Consider the following 18151-nt stretch of genomic DNA (forward strand, 5'->3'; position numbering starts at 1 on the left):
CGTGGATTCTAAGGAGCCAGCCGGCCACTCCCAGCCACAGGCCCCCAAACACAAACATCGGCGCTTTTCCCTGGAAAACAAAACTCGCTTGCCAACTTTTTGATGGCAGATTGCCGGAGCCACTTGGTACTATCAAACCAGCCCAACTTGGCACTGGTGCCACCATGGGTCTGGTCACCATCCTGCCTATCGTAGCTTTTCAGGAGCCAGCCGGTCACTCCCAGCCATAGACCCCAGACACAAACCTCGGCCCGTTTCCCTGGCAAAAAAAAGTAAGCTGCCCCGCTTCTGGATGGCAGATTGCAGGAGCCACTTTGCACCATCAAACTAGCCCGACTTGGCACTGGTGCCACCTCAGGTCTGGGAACCATCCTGCGTATCGTGGATTCTAAGGAGCCAGCCGGACACTCCCAGCCACAGGCCCTCAAACACAAACAGCGGCGCTTTTCCCTGGAAAACAAAACTCGCCTGCCAAATTTTGATGGCAGATTGCCGGAGCAACTTGGTACTATCAAACCAGCCCAACTTGGCACTGGTGCCACCATGGGTCTGGTCACCATCCTGCCTATCGTAGATTTTCAGGACCTAGCCGGTCACTCCCAGCCATAGGCCCCCAGACACAAACCTCGGCCCGTTTCCGTGGCAAACAAAACTAAGCGGCGCCGCTTGTGGATGGCAGATTGCAGGACGCACTTGGTACTATCAAACCAGCCCGACTTGGCACTGGTGCCACCTCTGGTCTGGGAACCATCCTGCGTATCGTGGATTCCAATTAGCAAGCTGGCCACTCCCAGCCACAGGCCCCCAAACACAAACAACGGCGCTTTTCCCTGGAAAACAAAACTCGCCTGCCAACATTTTGATGGCAGATTGCAGGAGCCACTTGGTACTATCAAATCAGCCCAACATGGCACTGGTGCCACCATGGGTCTTGGAACCATCCTGCCTATCGTAGCTGTTCAGGCGCCAGCCGGTCACTCCCAGCCATAGGCCCCCAGAGAAAACCTCGGCCCTTTTCCCTGGAAAACAAAAGTAAGCTGCCCCGCTTCTGGATGGCAGATTGCAGGAGCCACTTTGCACCATCAAACTGGCCCGACTTGTCACTGGTGCCACCTCAGGTCTGGGAACCATCCGGCGTATCGTGGATTCCAATTAGAAGCTGGCCACTCCCAGCCACAGGCCCCCAAACACAAACAACGGCGCTTTTCCCTGGAAAACAAAACTCGCCTGCCAACTTTTTGATGGCAGATTGCAGGAGCCACTTGGTACTATCAAACCAGCCCAACTTGGCACTGGTGCCACCATGGGTCTGGTCACCATCCTGCCTATCGTAGCTTTTCAGGACCTAGACGGTCACTCCCAGCCATAGGCCCCCAGACACAAAGCTCTGCCCGTTTCCCTGGCAAACAAAAGTAAGCTGTCCCGCTTCTGGATGGCAGATTGCAGGATCCACTTGGTAGTATCAAACTGGCCCGACTTGGCACTGGTGCCACCTCTGGTCTGGGAACCATCCTGCGTATCGTGGATTCTAAGCAGCCAGCCGGCCACTCCCAGCCACAGGCCCCCAAACACAAACAACGGCGCTTTTCCCTGGAAAACAAAACTCGCCTGCCAACTTTTTGATGGCAGATTGCAGGAGCCACTTGGTACTATCAAACCAGCCCAACTTGGCACTGGTGCCACCATGGGTCTGGTCACCATCCTGCCTATCGTAGCTTTTCAGGAGCCAGCCGGTCACTCCCAGCCATAGGCCCCCAGACACAAACCTCGGCCCGTTTCCCTGGCAAACAAAAGTAAGCTGCCCCGCTTCTGGATGGCAGATTGCAGGAGCCACTTTGCACCATCAAACTAGCCCGACTTGGCACTGGTGCCACCTCAGGTCTGGGAACCATGCTGCGTATCGTGGATTCTAATTAGCCAGCCGGTCACTCCCTGCCATAGGCCCCCAAACACAAACAAGGGCGCTATTCGCTGGAAAACAAAACTCGCCTGCCAACTTTTTGATGGCAGATTGCCGGAGCCACTTGGTACTATCAAACCAGCCCAACTTGGCACTGGTGCCACCATGGGTCTGGTCACCATCCTGCCTATCGTAGCTTTTCAGGAGCCAGCCGGTCACTCCCAGCCATAGGCCCCCAGACACAAACCTCGGCCCGTTTCCCTGGCAAACAAAAGTAAGCTGCCCCGCTTCTGGATGGCAGATTGCAGTACGCACTTGGTACTATCAAACCAGCCCGACTTGGCACTGGTGCCACCTCTGGTCTGGGAACCATCCTGCGTATCGTGGATTCTAAGGAGCCAGCCGGCCACTCCCAGCCATAGGCCCCCAAACAAAAACAACGGCGCTTTTCCCTGGAAAACAAAACTCGCCTGCCAACTTTTTGATGGCAGATTGCAGGAGCCACTTGGTACTATCAAACCAGCCCAACTTGGCACTGGTGCCACCATGGGTCTGGTCACCATCCTGCCTATCGTAGCTTTTCAGGACCTAGACGGTCACTCCCAGTCATAGGCCCCCAGACACAAAGCTCTGCCCGTTTCCCTGGCAAACAAAAGTAAGCTGTCCCGCTTCTGGATGGCAGATTGCAGGATCCACTAGGTAGTATCAAACCAGCCCGACTTGGCACTGGTGCCACCTCTGGTCTGGGAACCATCCTGCGTATCGTGGATTCTAAGCAGCCAGCCGGCCACTCCCAGCCACAGGCCCCCAAACACAAACAACGGCGCTTTTCCCTGGAAAACAAAACTCGCCTGCCAACTTTTTGATGGCAGATTGCAGGAGCCACTTGGTACTATCAAACCAGCCCAACTTGGCACTGGTGCCACCATGGGTCTGGTCACCATCCTGCCTATCGTAGCTTTTCAGGAGCCAGCCGGTCACTCCCAGCCATAGGCCCCCAGACACAAACCTCGGCCCGTTTCCCTGGCAAACAAAAGTAAGCTGCCCCGCTTCTGGATGGCAGATTGCAGGAGCCACTTTGCACCATCAAACTAGCCCGACTTGGCACTGGTGCCACCTCAGGTTTGGGAACCATGCTGCGTACCATGGATTCTAATTAGCCAGCCGGTCACTCCCTGCCATAGGCCCCCAAACACAAACAAGGTCGCTATTCACTGGAAAACAAAACTCGCCTGCCAAATTTTGATGGCAGATTGCCGGAGCCAATTGGTACTATCAAACCAGCCCAACTTGACAGTGGTGCCACCATGGGTCTGGTCACCATCCTGCCTATCGTAGCTTTTCAGGAGCCAGCCGGTCACTCCCAGCCATAGGCCCCCAGACACAAACCTCGGCCCGTTTCCCTGGCAAACAAAAGTAAGCTGCCCCGCTTCTGGATGGCAGATTGCAGTACGCACTTGGTACTATCAAACCAGCCCGACTTGGCACTGGTGCCACCTCTGGTCTGGGAACCATCCTGCGTATCGTGGATTCTAAGGAGCCAGCCGGCCACTCCCAGCCACAGGCCCCCAAACAAAAACAACGGCGCTTTTCCCTGGAAAACAAAACTCGCCTGCCAACTTTTTGATGGCAGATTGCAGGAGCCACTTGGTACTATCAAACCAGCCCAACTTGGCACTGGTGCCACCATGGGTCTGGTCACCATCCTGCCTATCGTAGCTTTTCAGGAGCCAGCCGGTCACTCCCAGCCATAGGCCCCCAGACACAAACCTCGGCCCGTTTCCCTGGCAAACAAAAGTAAGCTGCCCCGCTTCTGGATGGCAGATTGCAGGAGCCACTTTGCACCATCAAACTAGCCCGACTTGGCACTGGTGCCACCTCAGGTCTGGGAACCATCCTCCCGATCGTGGATTCTAAGGAGCCAGCCGGCCACTCCCAGTCACAGGCCCCCAAACACAAACAACGGCGCTTTTCCCTGGATAACAAACTCGCCTGCCAACTTTTTGATGGCAGATTGCAGGAGCCACTTGGTACTATCAAACCAGCCCAACTTGGCACTGGTGCCACCATGGGTCTGGTCACCATCCTGCCTATCGTAGCTTTTCAGGATCTAGACGGTCACTCCCAGCAATAGGCCCCGTGACACAAAGCTCAGCCGGTTTCCCTGACAAAAAAAAGTAAGCTGTCCCGCTTCTGGATGGCAGATTGCAGGATCCACTAGGTAGTATCAAACCAGCCCGACTTGGCACTGGTGCCACGTCAGGTCTGGGAACCATCCTGCGTATCGTGGATTCTAAGCATCCAGCCGGCCACTCCCAGCCACAGGCCCCCAAACAAAAACAACGGCGCTTTTCCCTGGAAAACAAAACTCGCCTGCCAACATTTTGTTGGCAGATTGCAGGAACCACTTGTTACTATCAAACCAGCCCAACTTGGCACTGGTGCCACCATGGGTCTGGTCACCATCCTGCCTATCGTAGCTTTTCAGGAGCCAGCCGGTCACTCCCTGCCATAGGCCCCGAGATACACACCTCGGCCCGTTTCCCTGGCAAACAAAAGTAAGCTGCCCCGCTTCTGGATGGCAGATTGCAGGAGACACTTGGTACTATCAAACCAGCCCGACTTGGCACTGGTGCCACCTCTGGTCTGGGAACCATCCTGCGTATCGTGGATTTTATGGAGCCAGCCGGTCATTCCCAGCCATAGGCCCCCAAACACAAACAACGGTCCGTTTCCCTGGCAAACAAAAGTAAGCTGCCCCGCTTCTGGATGGCAGATTGCAGCAGCCACTTGGTAGTATCAAACCAGCCCAACTTGGCACTGGTGGCACCTCTTGTCTGGGAACCATGCTGCGTATCGTGGTTTCTAAGGAGCCAGCCGGCCACTCCCAACCATAGACCCCCAGACACAAACCTCGGCCCGTTTCCCTGGAAAACAAAAGTAAGCTACTCCGATTCTGGATGGCAGATTGCAGGAGCCACTTGGTACTATCAAATCAGCCCAACTTGGCACTGGTGCCACCATGGGTCTGGTAAACATCCTGCCTATCGTAGCTTTTCAGGAGCCAGCCGGCCACTCTCAGCCATATGCCCCCAAAAACAAACCACGGCCCTTTTCTCTGGCAAACAATACTCAACTGCCCCTCTTCTGGATGGCAAATTTTAGGACGCACTTTGTACTACGAAAACCGCCCGACGTGGCACTGGTGCCACCTTGTGTCAGGGAACCATCCTGCATATCGAGCTTTTTAAGGAGCCAGCCGGCCACGCCCAGCCATAAACCCCCAAAAACAAACCACGGACCATTTCTCTTGGAAACAAAAATCCGCTGCCCCGCGTCTGGATGGCAGATTGCCGGAGCCACTTTGCACCATCAAACCAGCCCGACTTGGCACTGGTGCCACCTTGGGTCTGGGAACAATCCTGCATATCGTGGATTCTAAGGAGCCAGCCGGCCACTCCCAGCCACAGGCCCCCAAACACAAACAACGGCGCTTTTCCCTGGAAAACAAAATTCGCCTGCCAACTTTTTGATGGCAGATTGCAGGAGCCACTTGGTACTATCAAATCATCCCAACTTGGCACTGGTGCCACTATGGGTCTGGGAACCATCCTGCCTATTGTAGCATTTCAGGAGCCAGCCGGTCACTCCCAGCCATAGGCTCCCAGACACAAACCTCGGACCGTTTCCCTGGCAAACAAAATTAAGCTGCCCCGATTCTGGATGGCAGATTGCAGGAGCCACTTGGTTGTGTCAAACCAGCCCGACTTGGCACTGGTGCCACCTTGGGTCTAGGAACCATCCTGCGTATCGTGGATTCTAAGAAGCCACCCGGCCACTCTGAGCCACAGGCCCCCAAACAAAAACTACGGCGCTTTTCCCTGGAAAACAAAACTCGCCTGCCAACTTTTTGATGGCAGATTGCAGGAGCCACTTGGTACTATCAAACCAGCCCAACTTGGCACTGGTGGCACCTCTTGTCTGGGAACCATCCTGCCTATCGTAGCTTTTCAGGAGCCAGCCGGTCACTCCCAGCCATAGACCCCCAGACACAAACCTCGGCCCGTTTCCCTGGCAAACAAAAGTAAGCTGCCCCGCTTTTGGATGGCAGATTGCAGGAGCCACGTTGCACCATCAAACCAGCCCCACTTGGCACTGGTGCCACCTTGGGTCTGGGAACAAGTTGGGCTGGTTTGATAGTACCAAGTGGCTCCTGCAATCTGCCATCCAGAAGCGGGACAGCTTACTTTTGTTTCCCAGGGAAACGGGCCGAGGTATTTGTCTGCGGGCCTATGGCTGGGAGTGACCGGCTGACTACTGAAAAGCTACGATAGGCAGGATGGTTACCAGACTCATGGTGCCACCAGTGCCAAGTCGGGCTGGTTTGATAATACTAAATAGCTCCTGCAATCTGCCATCCAGACGCGGGGCAGCGGATTTTTGTTTGCTGGATAAAAGTTCCGTGGGTTTTTTTTGGGGGTATATGACTGGACGTGGCCGGCTGGCTCCTTAAAAAGCTCTATACGCAGGATTGTTCCCTGACCCAAGGTGGCATCAGTGCCAAGTCGGGCTGTTTTCGTAGTACCAAGTGCGTCCTGCAATTTGCCATCCAGAAGCGGGGCAGCCTACTTTTGTTTGCCAGGGAAACGTGCCGAGGTATTTGTCTGGGGGCCTATGGCTGGGAGTGAGCGGCTGGCTCCTGAAAAGCTACGATAGGCAGGATGGTGACCAGACCCATGGTGGCACCAGTGCCAAGTTGGGCTGGTTTGATAGTACCAAGTGGCTCCTGCAATCTGCCATCAAGAAGTTGGCAGGCGAGTTTTGTTTTCCAGGGAAAAGCGCCGTTGATTTTATTTAGAGGCCTGTGGCTGGGAGTGGCCGCCTGTCCTCGTAGAATCTACGTTACCCAGCATGGTTCCCAGAGCCAAGGTGGCACCAGGGCCAAGTCGGGCTGGTTTGTAAGTACCAAGTGCATCCTGCAATCTGCCATCCAAAAGCGGGGCAGCTTACTTTTGTTTGCCAGGGAAACGGGCAGAGGTTTGTGTCCGGGGGCCTATGGCAGGGAGTGACCGGCTGGCTCCTGAAAAGCTACGATAGGCAGGATGTTTACCAGTCCCATGGTGGCACCAGTGCCAAGTTGGGCTGATTTGATAGTACCAAGTGGCTCCTGCAATCTGCCATCCAGAATCGGGGTAACTTACTTTTGTTTTCCAGGGAAACGGGCCGAGGTTTGTGTCTGGGGGTCTATGGCTGGGAGTGACCGGCTGGCTCCTGAAAAGCTACGATAGGCAGGATGGTTCCCAGACCAGAGGTGGCACCAGTGCCAAGTTGGGCTGGTTTGATAGTACCAAGTGGCTCCTGCAATCTGCCATCAAAAAGTTGGCAGGCGAGTTTTGTTTTCCAGGGAAAAGCGCCGTTGTTTGTGTTTGGGGGCCTGTGGCTCAGAGAGGCCGGGTGGCTGCTTAGAATCCACGTTACGCAGGATGGTTCCCAGACCTGAGTTGGCACCAGTGCCAAGTTGGGCTGGTTTGATGGTGCAAAGTGGCTCCTGCAATCTGCCATCCAGAAGCGGGGCAGCTTACTTTTGTTTGCCAGGGAAACGGGCCGAAATATTTGTCTGGGGGCCTCTGGCTGGGGGTGGCTGGCTGGCTCCTGAAAAGCTACGATAGGCAGGATGGTGACCAGACCCATGGTGGCACCAGTGCCAAGTTGGGCTGGTTTGATAATACCAAGTGGCTCCTGCAATCTGCCATCAAAAGTTTGGCAGGCGAGTTTTGTTTTCCAGGGAAAAGCACCGTTGTGTGTGTTTTGGGGCCTGTGGCTGGGAGTGGCCAGCTTGCTAATTGGAATCCACGATACGCCGGATGGTTCCCAGACCTGAGGTGGCACCAGTGCCAAGTCGGGCTGGTTTGTTAGTACCAAGTGGTTCCTGCAATCTGCCATCCAGAAGCGGGGCAGCTGAATTTTGTTTGCCAGAGAAAAAGGCTGTTGTTTGTGTTTCGGGGCCTGTGGCTGGCAGTGCCCGGCTGGCTTCTGAAAATCCATGATACGCAGCATGGTTCCCAGACCTGAGGTGGCATCAGTGCCAAGTTGGGCTGGTTTGATAGTACCAAGTGGTTCCTGCAATCTGCCATCCAGAAGCGGGGCAGCTTACTTTTGTTTGCCAGGGAAACGGTCCGAGGTTTGTGTCTGGGGGCCTAAGCCTGGAAGTGACCGGCTGGCTCGTGAAAAGCTACGATAGGCAGGATGGTGACCAGACCCATGACGGCACCAGTGCCAAGTTGGGCTGGTTTGATAGTACCAAGTGGCTCCTGCAATCTGCCATCAAAAACTTGGCAGGCGAGTTTTGTTTTCCAGGGAAAAGCGCCGTTGTTTGTGTTTGGGGGCCTGTGGTTGGGAGTGGCCGGCTGGCTCCTTAGAATCCACGATACTCAGCATGGTTCCCAGACCAGAGGTGGCACGAGTGCCAAGTTGGGCTGGTTTGATAGTACCAAGTGGCTCCTGCAATCTGCCATCAAAAAGTTGGCAGGCAAGTTTTGTTTTCCAGGGAAAAGTGCCGTTGTTTTTGTTTGGGGGCCTATGGCTGGGAGTGGCCGGCTGGCTCCTTAGAATCCACGATACGCAGGATGGTTCCCAGACCTGAGGTGGCACCAGTGCCAAGTTGGGCTGGTTTGATACTCCCAAGTGCGTCCTGCAATCTGCCATCCAGAAGCGGGGTAGCTTACTTTTTTTTGCCAGGGAAACGGGCCGAGCTTTTTGTCTCGGGGTATATGGCTGGGGGTGACCGGCTGGCTCCTGAAAAGCTACGATAGGCAGGATGGTGACCAGACCCATGGTGGCACCAGTGCCAAGTTGGGCTCGTTTGATAGTACCAAGTGGCTCCTGCAATCTGCCATCAAAAATTTGGCAGGTGAGTTTTGTTTTCCAGGGAAAAGCGCCGTTGTTTGTGTTTGGGGGCCTGTGGCTGGGAGTGGCCGGCTGGCTGCTTAGAATCCACGATACGCAGGATGGTTCCCAGACCAGAGGTGACACCAGTGACAAGTCGGGCTGGTTTGATACTACCAAGTGCGTCCTGCAATCTGCCATCCAGAAGCGGGGTAGCTTACTTTTGTTTGCCAGGGAAACGGGCCGAGGTTTTTCTCTGGGGGCCTATGGCTGGGAGTGACCGGCTGGCTCCTGAAAAGCTACGATAGGCAGGATGGTGACCAGACCCATGGTGGCACCAGTGCCAAGTTGGGCTGGTTTGATAGTACCAAGTGGCTCCTGCAATCTGCCCTCAAAATTTGGCAGGCGAGTTTTGTTTTCCAGGGAAAAGCGCCGTTGTTTGTGTTTGGGGGACTGTGGCAGGGAGTGGCCGGCTGGCTCCTTAGAATCCACGATACGCAGGATGGTTCCCAGACCTGACGTGGCACCAGTGCCAAGTCGGGCTGGTTTTATAGTACCAAGTGGTTCCTGCAATCTGCCATCCAGAAGCGGGGCAGCTTACTTTTGTTTGCCAGGGAAACGGGCCAAGCTTTGTGTCTGGGCGCCTATGGCTGGGAGTGACCTGCTAGGTCCTGAAAAGCTACGATAGGCAGGATGGTGACCATATCCATGGTGGCACCAGTGCCAAGTTGGGCTGGTTTGATAGTACCAAGTGGCTCCTGCAATCCGCCATCAAAAAGTTGGCAGGCGAGTTTTGTTTTCCAGGGAAAAGCGCCGTTGTTTGTGTTTGGGTGCCTGTGGCACGGAGTGGCTGGCTGGCTGCTTAGAATCCACGATACGCAGGATGGTTCCCAGACGTGAGGTGGCACCAGTGCCAAGTTGGGCTGGTTTGATACTACCAAGTGCGTCCTGCAATCTGCCATCCAGAAGCTGGGTAGCTTACTTTTTTTTGCCAGGGAAACGGGCCGAGGTTTTTGTCTCGGGGCCTGTGGCTGGGGGTGACCGGCTGGCTCCTGAAAAGCTACGATAGGCAGGATGGTGACCAGACCCATGGTGGCACCAGTGCCAAGTTGGGCTGATTTGATAGTACCAAGTGGCTCCTGCAATCTGCCATCAAAAATTTGGCAGGCGAGTTTTGTTTTCCAGGGAAAAGCGCCGTTGTTTGTGTTTGGGGGCCTGTGGATGGGAGTGGCCGGCTGGCTAATTAGAATCAACGATACGCAGGATGGTTCCCAGACCAGAGGTGGCACCAGTGACAAGTCGGTCTGGTTTGATACTACCAAGTGCGTCCTGCAATCTGCCATCCAGAAGCGGGGCAGCTTACTTTTGTTTGCTAGGGAAACGGGCCGAGGTTTGTGTCTGGGGGCCTATGGCTGGGAGTGACCGGCAGGCTCCTGAAAATCTACGATAGGCAGGATGGTGACCAGACCCATGGTGGCACCAGTGCCAAGTTGGGCTGGTTTGATAGTACCAAGTGGCTCCTGTAATCTGCCATCAAAAAGTTGGCAGGCGAGTTTTGTTTTCCAGGGAAAAGCGCCGTTGTTTTTGTTTGGGGGCCTGTGGCTGGGAGTGGCCGGCTGGCTCCTTAGAATCCACGATACGCAGGATGGTTCCCAGACCAGACGTTGCACCAGTGCCAAGTCGGGCTAGTTTGATGGTGCAAAGTGACTCCTGCAATCTGCCATCCAGAAGCGGGGTAGCTTAATTTTGTTTGCCAGGGAAACGGGCCGAGCTTTGTGTCTGGGGGCCTATGGCTGGGAGTGACCGGCTGGCTCCTGAAAAGCTATGATAGGCAGGATGGTGACCAGACCCAAGGTGGCACCAGTGCCAAGTTGGGCTGATTTGATAGTACCAAGTGGCTCCTGCAATCTGCCATCAAAAAGTTGGCACGCGAGTTTGTTATCCAGGGAAAAGCGCCGTTGTTTTTGTTTGGGGGCCTGTGGCTGGGAGTGGCCGGCTGGCTCCTTAGAATCCACGATACGGAGGATGGTTCCCAGACCAGAGGTGGCACCAGTGCCAAGTTTTGCTGGTTTGATGGTGCAAAGTGGCTCCTGCAATCTGCCATCCACATGCGGGATAACTTAGTTTTGTTTGCCAGGGAAACGGGCCGAGGTTTGTGTCTGGGGGCCTATGGCTGGGAGTGACCGGCTGGCTCCTGAAAAGCTACGATAGGCAGGATGGTGACCAGACCCATGGTGGCACCAGTGCCAAGTTGGGCTGGTTTGATAGTACCAAGTGGCTCCTGCAATCTGCCATCAAAAATTTGGCAGGCGAGTTTTGTTTTCCAGGGAAAAGCGCCGTTGTTTGTATTTGGGGGCCTGTGGCTGGGAGTCGCCGCCTGGCGCCTTAGAATCTACGTTACGCAGCATGGTTCCCAGACCCAAAGTGGCACCAGTGTCAAGTTGGGCTGGTTTGATAGTACCAAGTGGCTCCTGCAATCTGCCATCCAGAAGCGGGGTAGCTTACTTTTGTTTGCCAGGGAAACGGGCAGAGCTTTCTGTCTGGGGGCCTATGGTTGGGAGTAACCGGCTGGCTCCTGAAAAGCTACGATAGGCAGGATGGTTCCCAGATCCAAGATGGCACCAGTGCCAAGTCGGGGTGGTTTGATGGTGCAAAGTGGCTCCTGCAATCTGCCATCCTGACGCGGGGCAGCGGATTTTTGTTTCCAAGAGAAATGGTCCGTGGTTTGTTTTTGGGGGTATATGGCTGGGCGTGGCCTGCTGGCTCCTTAAAAAGCTACGATAGGCAGGATGGTTCCCTGACCCAAGGTGGCACCAGTGCCAAGTCGGGCGGTTTTCGTAGTACAAAGTGCGTCCTAAAATTTGCCATCCAGAAGAGGGGCAGTTGAGTTTTGTTTACCAGAGAAAAGGGCCGTGGTTTGTTTTTGGGGGCATATGGCTGATAGTGGCCGTCTGGCCCCTGAAAATCCACGATGGGCAGGATGGTTCCCAGACCTGAGGTGGCACCAGTGCCAGGTTGGGCTGGTTTGATAGTACTAAATAGCACCTGCAATGTGCCATGCAGAAGCGGGGCAGCTTACTTTTGTTTGCCAGGGAAACGGGCCGAGGTTTGTGTCTGGGGGCCTATGGCTGGGAGTGACCGCCTGGCTCCTGAAAAGCTACGATAGGCAGGATGGTGACCAGACCCATGGTGGCACCAGTGCCAAGTTGGGCTGGTTTGATAGTACCAAGTGGCTCCTGCAATCTGCCATCAAAAAGTTGGCAGGCGAATTTTGTTTTCCAGGGAAAAGCGCCGTTGTTTGTGTTTGGGGGACTGTGGCTGGGAGTGGCCGGCTGGCTCCTTAGAACACACGATACGCAGGATGGTTCCCAGACCCAAGGTGGCACCAGTGCCACGTCGGGCTGGTTTGATGGTGCCAAGTGGTTCCTGCAATCTGCCATCCTGAAGCGGGGTAGCTTACCTTTGTGTGCCAGGGAAACGGGCCGAGGTTTATGACTGGGGGCCTAGGGCTAGGAGTGACCGGCTGGCTCCTGAAAAGCTACGATAGGCAGGATGGTGACCAGATCCATGGTGGCACCAGTGCCAAGTTGGGCTGGTTTGATAGTACCAAGTGGCTCCTGCAATCTGCCATCAAAAAGTTGGCAGGCGAGTTTTGTTTTCCAGGGAAAAGCGCCGTTGTTTGTGTTTGGGGGACTGTGGGTGGGAGTGGCCGGCTGGCTCCTTAGAACACACGATACGCAGGATGGTTCCCAGACCCAAGGTGGCACTAGTGCCAAGTCGGGCTGGTTTGATAGTACCAAGTGGCTCCTGCAATCTGCCATCCAGAAGCGGGGAAGCTTACTTTTGTTTGCCAGGGAAACGGACCGAGGTTTTTTTTGGGGGCCTATGGCTGGGAGTGACCGGCTGGCTCCTTAGAATCCACGATACGCAGCATGGTTCCCAGACCAGAGGTGGCACCAGTGCCAAGTCGGGCTGGTTTGATGGTGCAAAGTGGCTCCTGCAATCTGCCATCCAGAAGTGCGGTAGCTTACTTTTGTGTGCCAGGGAAACAGGCCGAGGTTTGTGTCTGGGGGCCTATGGCTGGGAGTGACCGGCTGGCTCCTGAAAAGCTACGATAGGCAGGATGGTGACCAGACCCATGGTGGCACCAGTGCCAAGTTGGGCTGGTTTGATAGTACCAAGTGGCTCCTGCAATCTGCCATCAAAATGTTGGCAGGCGAGTTTTGTTTTCCAGGGAAAAGCGCCGTTGTGTGTGTTTTGGGGCCTGTGGCTGGGAGTGGCCAGCTGGCTCCTTAGAATCCACGATACGCAGGATGGTTCCCAGACCCAAGGTGGCACCAGTGCCAAGTCGGGCTGGTTTGTTAGTACCAAGTGGTTCCTGCAATCTGCCATCCAGAAGCGGGGCAGCTGAATTTTGTTTGCCAGACAAAAAGGCTGTTGTTTGTGTTTCGGGGCCTGTGGCTGGCAGTGGCCGGCTGGCTCCTGAAAATCCATGATACACAGCATGGTTCCCAGACCCAAGGTGGCATCAGTGCCAAGTAGGGCTGGTTTTATAGTACCCAGTGGCTCCTGCAATCTCCCATCCAGAAGCGGGGCAGCTGAGTTTTGTTTGCCTGTGAAACGGGCCGTTGTTTTTAATTGGGGTCTGTGGCCGAGAGTGTTCGGCTGGCTCCTGACAACCTACAATACGCAGGATGGTTCCCAGACCCAAGGTGGCACCAGTGCCAAGTCGGGCTGGTTTGATAGTACCAAGTGGCTCCTGCAATCTGCCATCCAGAAGCGGTGCAGTTGAGTTTTGTTTGCCAGAGAAAAGGGCCGTGGGTTGTGTTTGGGGGCATATGGCTGGGAGTGGCCGGCTGTCTCATTAAAAAGATCGATACGCAGGATGGTTCCCAGACCCAAGGGGGCACCAGTGCCAAGTCGGGCTGTTTTTATAGTACCAAGTGCGTCCTGCAATTTGCCATCCAGAAGAGGGGCAGTTGAGTTTTGTTTGCCAGAGAATAGCGCCGTTGTTTGTGTTTGGGGGCTTGTGGCTCGTAGTGGCCGACTGGCGCCTTAGAATCTGTGTTACGCAGCATGGTTCCCAGACCCAAGGTGGCACCAGTGCCAAGTTGGGCTGGTTTGATAGTACCAAGTGGCTCCTGCAATCTGCCATCCAGAAGCGGGGTAGCTTACTTTTGTTTGCCAGGGAAACGGGCCGAGGTTTGTGACTGGGGACCTATGGCTGGGAGTGACCGGCTGGCTCCTGGAAAGCTACGATAGGCAGGATGGTTACCAGACCCATGGTGGCACCAGTGCCAAGTTGGGCTGGTTTGATAGTACCAAGTGGGTCCTGCAATCTGCCATCAAAAAGTTGGCAGGCGAGTTTTGTTTTCCAGGGAAAAGCGACATTGTTTGTATTTGGGTGCCTGTGGCTGGGAGTGACCGGCTGGCTCCTTTGAACCCACGATACGCAGGATGGTTCCCAGACCCAAGGTGGCACCAGTGCCAAGTTTTGCTGGTTTGATACTACCAAGTGCGTCCTGCAATCTGCCATCCAGAAGCGGGGCAGCTTAATTTTGTTTGCCAGGGAAACGGGCCGTGGGTTTTGTTTGGGGGCATATAGCTGAGAGTGGCCGGCTGGCTCCTGAAAATCCACGCTAGGCAGCATGGTTCCCAGATGCAATGTGGCACCAGTGCCAAGTCGGGCTGGTTTGATGGTGCAAAGTGGCTCCTGCAATCTGCCATCCAGAAGCGAGGCAGCTGATTTTTGTTTGCCAGAGGAAAATTCCGTGGATTGTTTTTGGGGGCATATTGCTGGGAGTGGCCGGCTGGCTCCTTAAAATGCTCGATACGCATGATGGTTCCCAGGCCCAAGGTGTCACCACTACCAAGTCGGCCTGCGGTTTTAGTATCAAGTTCATCCTGCAATTTGCCATCCAGAAGAGGGGCAGTTGAGTTTTGTTTGCCAGAGAAACGGGCCGAGGTTTCTGTTTGGGGACATATGGCTGAGAGTGGCCGGCTGGCCCCTGAATATCCACGATACAGAGCATGGTTCCCAGATCCAAGGTGGCACCAGTGCCAAGTTGGGCTGGTTTGATAGTACCAAGTGTCTCCTGCAATCTGCCATCCAGAAGCAGGGCAGCTTACTTTTGTTTGCCAGAGAAATAGGCCTAGGTTTTTGTTTGGGGGCCTGTGGCTAGGAGTGGCCGGCTGGCTCCTTAGAATCCACGATACGCAGGATGGTTCCCAGACCCAAGGTGGCACCAGTGCCAAGTCGGGCTGGTTTGATAGTACCAAGTGGCTCCTGCAAACTCCATCAAAAAGTTGGCAGGCGTGTTTTGTTTTCCAGGGAACAGCGCCGTTGATTTTGTTTGGGGGCCTGTGGCTAGGAGTGGCCGGCTGGCTCCTTAGAATCCACGATACGCAGGATGGTTCCCAGACCCAAGGTGGCACCAGTGCCAAGTCGGGCTGGTTTGATAGTACCAAGTGGCTCCTGCAATCTGCCATCCAGAAGCGGGGCAGCTGAGTTTTGTTTGCCAGAGAAAAAGGCTGTGGTTTGTGTTTGGGGGCCTATGGCTGGCAGTGGCCGGCTGGCTCCTGAAAATCCACGATACGCAGCATGGTTCCCAGACCCAAGGTGGCACCAGTGCCAAGTGGGGCTCGTTTGACAGTGTCAAGTGCCTCCTGCAATCTCCCATCCAGAAGCGGGGCAGCTGAGTTTTTTTTGCCAGGGAAACGGACCTTTGTTTTTGATTGGGCTCTGTGGCCGAGAGTGGTTGGCTGTCTCCTGACAATCCACAATACGCAGGATGGTTCCCAGACCCAAGGTGGCACCAGTGCCAAGTCGGGCTGGTTTGATAGTACCAAGTGTCTCCTGCAATCTGCCATCCAGAAGCGGGGCAGCTGAGTTTTGTTTGCCAGAGAAAAGGGCCGTGGGTTGTGTTTGGGGGCATATGGCTGGGAGTGGCCACCTGGCTCCTTAAAATGCACGATACGCCGCATGGTTCCCAGATCCAAGGTGGCACCAGTGCCAAGTCAGGCTGTTTTTGTAGTACCCAGTGGCTCCTGCAATTTGCCATCCAGAAGCGGGGCAGTTGAATTTTGTTTGCTAGAGAAAAGGGCTGTGGTTTGTGTTTGGGGGCCTATGGCTGAGAGTGGCCGGCTGGCCCCTGAAAATCAACGATAGGCAGGATGGTTCCCAGATCCAAGGTGGCACCAGTGCCAAGTAAGGCTGGTTGTATGGTTCAAAGTAACTCCTGCAATCTGCCATCCAGAAGCGGGACAGCTGAGTTTTTTTTGCCAGAGAAAAGGTCCATGGTTTCTTTTTGGGGCATACGGCTGGGAATTGCCGGCTGGCTCCTTAAAATGCTCGATACGCAGGATGGTTCCCAGAGCCAAGGTGGCACCACTGCCAAGTCGGGCTCTTTTTGTAGTACCAAGTGCGTCCTGCAATTTGCCATCCAGAAGAGGGGCAGTTGAGTTTTGTTTGCCAGAGAAAAGGGCCGTTGTTTGTGTTTGGGGGCCTGTGGCTGGGAGTGTTCGGCTGGTTCCTGAATATGTACGATACGCAGGATTGTTCCCAGATCCAAGGTGGCAGCAGTGCCATGTTGTGCTGGTGTGATAGTCCCAAGTGGCTCCTGCAATCTGCCATCCAGAAGTGGGGCAGCTGATTTTTGTTTGCCAGAGAAAAGGTCCGTGGTTTGTTTTTGGGGGCATATGGCTGAGAGTGGCCGGCTGGCCCCTGAAAATCCACGATACACAGGATGGTTCCCAGATCCAAGGTGGCACCTGTGCCAAGTCGGGCTGATTTGATAGTACTAAGTAGCTCCTGCAATCTGCCATGCAGAAGCGGGGCAGCTTACTTTTGTTTGCCAGGGAAACGGGCCGAGGTTTGTGTTTGGGGGCCTATGGCTGAGAGTGACCGGCTGGCTCCTGAAAAGCTACAATAGGCAGGATGGTGACCAGACCCATGGTGGCACCAGTGCCAAGTTGGGCTGGTTTGATAGTACCAAGTGGTTCCTGCAATCTGCCATCCAGAAGCAGGGCAGCTGAGTTTTGTTTGCCAGAGAAAAGGGCCTTGGTTTGTGTTTGGGGGCATATGGCTGGGTGTGGCCAGCTGGCTCCTTAAAATGCACGATATGCAACATGGCTCCCAGACCCAAGGTGGCACAAGTGCCAAGTTGGGCTGGTTTGATAGTACCAAGTGGCTCCTGCAATCTTCCATGATCACGTGGAGAAATACTTTCTGGTTTCAGCCTCATGCTCTTTCTTCTCTCCCTCAACTTCTCTATCACCTCTCATCTGGTTCACATGCGCTGTCTTCAAGGTCCACAGGCTACTTTTCACAGAATCTTCTGGCCTGATGAAGTAAGGATGATGAATAGAACAGAGCTGGGATCTATTTTCCAGTTTGGATAAAATGCATTCTGCACACAAATCCAAGGAGAACGGGCTGCCCCGATGCCCAGAAAATCTTTCACTCCTGCTAGTGTTCTACGTCAACCGCAACTTAGTCTGAAAGAAAAGCTTTTTCTCTGAGAGCATCTGAGAGGTTTGCATGAAGCACTGATATCTGACATATGCAATTTTGAATAGGAGAGGAAAAAGAAAATGGCAAGGAGTTTTTAATTTTAGTGGTTTCAATTTTAATTTCCGTGCACTTTTTCAAAACTTGTCAGCTCAAATGCCCATCAACATCTTTTAGTCATCTGTAAGTCAGTATTCATATAAAATGTGCTTCAAATCCAAAGAATTTCAAATTTGCACTCCAAGCTTCTATGCCTAGATTTATGATTTCCTACACATATTAGATGAAAGGAAGGCCTTTTTTACTGTGGGAGTGCTGGAACACTGGAACAGGTTGCCCAGAGAAGTTGTGGGTGTCCCATCCCTGAAAGTATTCAAGGTCACCTTGGACGGGGCTTGGAGCAGCAACAAAGGAGAAGCTTGATGGTAGAGAAACAAAGTTGGACTATAGAAGAAACTCGGATTGAAGTATAGGATCAAGTTTTCTCTCAGCTCTTGGGGTAAATTCAAAGTTGTACAAAATGACATTTATCTGTGCTATTCACTACTGTAACAGAAAGTTTCATGAAAACTGTACAGAAGATAGTAAATTTTAAAAGAGATAAGAATTACAGCATAAAATCCATGGGATAGGTTACAACATGAGACACTCTCTAAGAGAAAATCTCTGTGTTTCAGCACTTCATCGGGGTAAGATTTCATGAAGTGCCAAAGAAGGCGGCAAAATATCATTCGGGACATTATTTACTGGGATTCAGCCTGGCCATTAGTAGGAACTGCCTTTGAACATATCATGTAGATATACCACACACACTTTCCCTTCACTGAAAAATTACTGTTTACAACAAATAAGCAATT

This window comes from Melospiza melodia, chromosome 1 (genome assembly GCF_035770615.1).
Source record: "Melospiza melodia melodia isolate bMelMel2 chromosome 1, bMelMel2.pri, whole genome shotgun sequence".
Classification (NCBI taxonomy): Eukaryota; Metazoa; Chordata; class Aves; order Passeriformes; family Passerellidae; genus Melospiza; species Melospiza melodia.